Source organism: Argiope bruennichi, chromosome 7 (assembly GCF_947563725.1).
Source record: "Argiope bruennichi chromosome 7, qqArgBrue1.1, whole genome shotgun sequence".
In the NCBI taxonomy this organism is placed as follows: domain Eukaryota; kingdom Metazoa; phylum Arthropoda; class Arachnida; order Araneae; family Araneidae; genus Argiope; species Argiope bruennichi.
Genome location: NC_079157.1, coordinates 121,284,553 through 121,290,738, shown reverse-complemented (window position 1 = coordinate 121,290,738; position 6,186 = coordinate 121,284,553). Strand labels below are relative to the sequence as shown.

Genomic DNA, 6,186 nt, shown 5'->3' with positions numbered 1-6,186 from the left:
AGCACAATTTTAATGGGGTAGAAAAGGGGGGGGGGACATATTTTTTAGGGAGTGTGCACACTGGTTTGAATCACCACGTTCACATGAATGCAAATGAAATGATCATCAGACAGCCACCCCGTAGTCGTTCTCAAGACAACAGAGTTCAAACAATATTCATGAGAACATATCAGTACAAAAAGTCTCATTAAGTTGAAAGATAATAATTTATTTACAGAATTTAAAGCTTAGGTAAACAAACAAACATTTTCCAACAAATCGCAAGGGAAGCAAAAGATACTTCCCACGCCGGGAATCGAACCCGGGCCTCCTGGGTGAGAGCCAGGTATCCTAACCACTAGACCACGTGGGACTCGAGAAACGATACGCTGGTAATAAAATAACATATTTCTCTTATATTGGAAGAACAAATATATAAGTTGATAATACAAGGAAAAGATACCCCTTTATTATTACACTTAGTGAAATTATCCTAACTATGATCCTATTGAATCTAAAAGCAACTAAACTGTACAATATTGCAAATACCAAGGAAAGCTGAATAAACAACATAGTATAATATGTAAAAAATAATCAAAAGGCACTGAAATTCATAAAAGTATTCATACAGTAAAATTTTGGTACAGAAATATTAATTATAGTTTAATAGTTTATGTCATTTCAGATTTTATTCCAAGAAATTAGGTAGAAAATTTTTCACGTAAGTGGAATATTGCATAATATTAAGAAAATTCACATTGGAAATTCTACATTGAGCAATGTTGTGAAAATAATGTTGTAAATTTTACATTTATCACAGTTGTGATAATACTGCTGTAAATTATGTACAAAAAAGATTATTCCTAATAATAAATCACACATATTTTCTTTAAAGATAGAGGTTTACCAACTGCAAGTCGTGAAAAGACCTTGCAATAATTTTTTTTTAAATTTTTATGAAACTGAAATGTGGGCTTAAAGTCTTCATCAACTACATGGTAGAAACATGACAAGAAAACAGCTCAATACACAAACAAGCGACGCATGTCGAATAACAAGAAATGCAAAAAAATGCAGGTGTTTTTTCAACGTGCGAATGATGTATATACATATATTTAAAAACAATACATCTACCCCACCTGTTGCTGTAATTTGCGATTTCATTCAAGTTATGCTTCCATGTTATACTTCAAGCTAAGACCATCTCATTAGAAACCAATTTCTTTATGAAGGTGTAATTCAGTTAGGTTACGCATTCATTTAGACGTTATACTATTCTTTACCATATGTATGAACATTTGTTATATCTAATAATAAAAGTTTCTTTCCTTTGCTTGGAATTTCCTTCGTTGTCCCATAAAACCGTTTACTGAAAGAATGTGCACAGTTCGTCTTCAAAAGAATTTCATGTTCGAAGTTGAAATGGGTCGCTATATATTTGTTTTTAAAAAGTGAATCTTATTGTTTAAAAGCATATTTATCATCCATTCATTAAACTCTTAATGTTAGGTTGACACACAAACAGAATTCTAAGCTATCTACAAAAAAGTCCCTACTAAGGCTCTCTGTAAGAATTGCACAACTTATTATGGAAACAAGAAGGTGTGATCTGTCCAAAACCTTCTCCATACTCTATAATAAAGATGAATTTGTGTTTTAGATGCGTTTTTCCTCAACCTATTGTAACCAAAATTTGATACAAAACTACAACTATGATCATCAAATCACGTAACAAATTTGCCATATTTAAGTGGCAGCTTTTTTTGAATTATCGCATTTACATAGTTCTGAAAGTATAGACCGAAAAACGTTCAACCCCTTGTTGGATTTGTTAAAACTTTGTAGGCGTCTATAATACACATATTAAATCAGTGTAACAAATCACTGACCTGTACATTATGCAATTTATTCCTATACTTATTTGATCCCGTAGATCTCATATGTATCATATTGGCATCAAACTGATATCATTAATAAATTCAATGATTAACTTCCAAATTTCTTCTCTCTTTACGTTGTTTCATCCTTCGTATCTTCCCAAAAAACAATACCCCATTTTACAAGTTAAGAATCACTGACATATTTTTAAAATGTCAAAAATAAAAAGTGGGATGGAAAACACAAATAAAATGATGTTTCGGTGCCAATTCTAAGACTGCCACAGTGCAACACTTGAAAGTTTCTGAATGGCACAACAATGGCTTCATTTTCCGGCGATGTCATCTGCAACGGCCATCTCGCGCTTCAATACTCCGGACAATTCGACCGAGAGAAAGGAGAGTCAAGGTCAAACGTAATTCACCCGTTCCTCATGCCCCAACTGGTCCAGCATCTCGGATTGAATTCGTCTTCCTCTGAGATGGAGAACAGTTTCCTCGAGGGAAGAAAGGAGTCGATTTTGTTTGTCGTCCTGCAATTGACGAAGTTATCGATCGGGTTTGCTTGTGCAGTTCCGTCACATCCAGTCATCCCTCATTAATTTGTGACTGCACAGAATTTAGAATTAGGGAAAAGACAGAAATGGCTTCTTTTCCCCTTTTTAAATGACCTCTTATTCTCTAAATTCCTGATGATCTTCCTAGATCAGTTAAACATCAACGACACAAAATCAGATCTCTCCAAAACAACAATTTTAAGATTACTCCCAGATCCATAAATGCATTTTATCTCGTCAATGATATAACAAGGGTAGGGGGCGTCTGGGAAGTAATACAATTTTTTTAAGGCGAAGTAAACCTCGGAAGTTAACAAGTAGAAATGAGCTCTGGGAAATAATATAATTTTTTTTCGCCAATTCATTACATTATCACTGCTATAAACCAGCAGGAGTGGTCTCTCCAAACTTTCGAACATACTATCTAATAAAAGTGTTATCGCCCTCCCCCCCCCCCTTACAAAACTGTGGACCATGAAAAAGGTCACGAATGTTTTACATGGCATTGGCGGACAATAATTATGAAACATTAAATCTTTGGCGCCGAATTCATCATTTTTACTGAATCTATCGCCCATCTCTGGCGATTAATCGCTGGTTAACAGTACTTGAAAATCTAATTAATGTTTTAGCCTTCTGTCATGTAACCTACAGAAATGAAAAAATTGAACTGTCACAGAATTACAATTATAACATAAATTACTTAACAAATTTCATATATTTCATATATTCATTATATTTCATGTTCTTGAGTTATCTCTCTTAAATATTTGTGAAAACACAGATCGACAGACGGTCAACCCCTAAGACAATCTGGCTCCAAATTTGATAGATATTTACAATTTAGATATTAAATCTGTATACCAAATTTTATCCATCTAGGTCTCACCATTTTGTAGTTATCCTGTTAATTTATATATGCATATCTAGCCAGATAGATAGCCTCTGAATAAATTTCGCGCAAAATCTATATTCATAAAATTGTAACACAGTGGCATAAAAATCGCTCAAATTTCTTATTGCTGAATGGCAGCAATCAAATGTAAACAAATCTTTATACGAATCTTTCAGACTGCATCAAAGAACGCTTTTACAGCTGTACTCAATTCAATACTTCCCTAATTAAAGGAGATTCAAAATGTTCCTAGAAATGTTCTGAAGAGAGCTCGCCCAAAATTCATTTTAGTCAGAGTAAACAATAGTTTAATCAAGAGGGAAAATAAGCTCAAACTGTCGTCAATGGGATAATCGTTACGACTTAATTACGGCAACTAATGGCTACATCGTCCAAAACCATCATTTCGCAAAAATGGTTTTTATATTATCTTAAAATCAAAAAGTTTACATTTTCCCTGATATAAATTCATTTCTGAACAATTATTTTTATAAATTTTTAAAATTTAACTTGATACTCGGTCTGCAAAATGTTTTTACTGTTAAAATGAAATTAAAACTAATTTCATTCTCCTGTTAAAATAATCAATCGCGTGTTTTTGCTAATGTTTAAATGAAGGTATAAAAATTGCTATTTTCAATTCCTATTAGCTCACACTCTCTCTATATATATCTTGTTCAAATTTTCAATCGTTAATAAAATACTTTTTATTCATCCACTCAAGTTCAAATACATTTTTTAAATTTGTAGTGATGACATTTGATGTTAATACAATTTTTTTCAAATATTAATTAATTAATTAAATTTGGCCAGTAATTTCTATTTGGTCACCAAATTCGTCACCATTTTGCCAAATGGTAGCCAAATTTGTCGCCAAGCTCCATTTTGCCATTTAATATTGTAATTCTGTCATATGTATATACATATTTATATTAATTGTAGTTATTTAATAAAAAGTAACTAAAATAAAAAAAATTTGACCTAAGTAGGAATTGAGTTAAAAAATTTTTTATATATTACTTGTTTGGATATTAACTTTCAAAACAGTTGTTTTTTTCCCTTCCACTTTTATTTCGCAGCATAGACACTTTTGATTTGCGTACAACAACAATAATAATACATATAATAATAATTGCATTAACAGTAGCAGATTGATTCAATTCATGCTTTTCAGTTGCATCAAATAACAAGGTGCAGTTATAAAAAATGCATTCCACAAAAATCGTTCACAGCCTAAACTGCCAATAATCTGGCCGAACAATTAGGTAGCCAAAGACGACTGGATTGATAGAGATCTACAAATATGGTGTGAAGATCATATAACAAATTTCATCCATCTAGCTCAAAACGTTTTTGAGCTATCAGATTCACAGACAGTGAGACAGTACGTATGTGTGTAAAGAATTAGATGTAAGGATTTTTTTATACATTTTACCAAGATAAGTTGGAAAACTTGTATGGAAGATACCTGAACGGATGGTGAGCAAAACGTTTAACTCATTGATTCATAATGAAAAGTTAACTTTTGAAGAATTCAACAAACCAGCAGATGTGGGCTACCCAAAAATTTCTGGCATACTCTCTAACAAATTTGCCACGCCAGAGAACGCATTGGCGTACAATAATTACGAAATATTAACTTTTGGAGTGAATTTAGCATTTTTATTGAACCTATCGTGTCATCCTAGGCGAGTTTTTTGGTATGCGATTAACAGTATCCGAAAATCGAATTATGCTTTAGACGCGTTTTTCTCATTCGATTGAAATAAAGATTTGACACAAAACTACACTTGTAGTCACAAAATCCCGCACCTAATTTTATATATTTAAGCAGTTGCGTTTTTGAAATATAGCGTTTACATGTTTTTTGAATATACAGACCGACAGACAGTCAACCCGTTGTCAGTTTTGACTCAGACTTTGATAGGTAGATAGGATACTATAGATACAGGACTCTATAGATGATAAATCTGTGTGGTGAAACTTATCCATCTAATGTTTTGCTTCATTACTTTACCATTATACGTTTTGTAGCTATCGTGTTAAATTATATTCGAACAGCCGAACAGATGGACATTCACTGAACAAATTTTTACACAAAATTTAATAAAAACTGTGGTGTTAAGGCCGCATACCAAGTTTCAAATGTCTAGTTCAAATCGTTTTGATGTTATCATTGTCAGATAGACAGATGGTCATTTTCCAAAAAAAAAAAAAAAAAAAAAAAAAAAAAAAAAAAAAAAAACGTGTTTTTCGAACTCGGGAATATCCAAAATGTGAAGATTCGCAAAAATCACGAGTAGGACTTTTTTTAACAATCCTATACTTTCTCTATATTACGACATACACGGGAAAGTAAAAAAAATATTTTTACTACAATCAACCATTAGTTATTTAGTTACTAATTGCCGGTGATATAGATTATAATTAATTTTTAGATACATCTTCATATCCATGATCTCGTCATACAGTCAAACATCAATGCCGAGCTGATAATTTAATAGTCTTACATAAGTTCTGATCAGGTTATTGTGAACTTCTCTAATGGAAACCAGTTTCATAACATCACAGCATTTATGAAAACGTAAATGTGCGGTACTGTAATCTCGATTTTGATCAAATCGATCCCGATTTTTTTTTACTTCGTTTCGTACACAGCACAGATAGAGTTCTTTAGAGTCAATAAGAAAACATTAAGCGATTAAACATTTGATGAATAAAAAAAAACGGTTTGAATTTCAGGATAACAATGTTACCTATTATTGAATATATATATATATATATATATATATATATATATATATATATATAATGTTTAGCAAATATTAAATTAAAAGAACGAATACAGAATATTAAAATGACAAAAAAAAAATCATTT

The 6,186-nt window shown here is 31.7% G+C and overlaps 1 non-coding gene across 1 annotated transcript; it reads right to left on the bottom strand.

Moving 5' to 3' along the window:
* Positions 1–280: 280 nt before the first annotated feature.
* On the bottom strand, positions 281–352 carry Trnae-cuc (transfer RNA glutamic acid (anticodon CUC)). The gene has a single exon. It is a non-coding gene; the product is annotated as a tRNA-Glu (tRNA).
* Between the last annotated feature and the right edge of the window lie 5,834 nt (positions 353–6,186).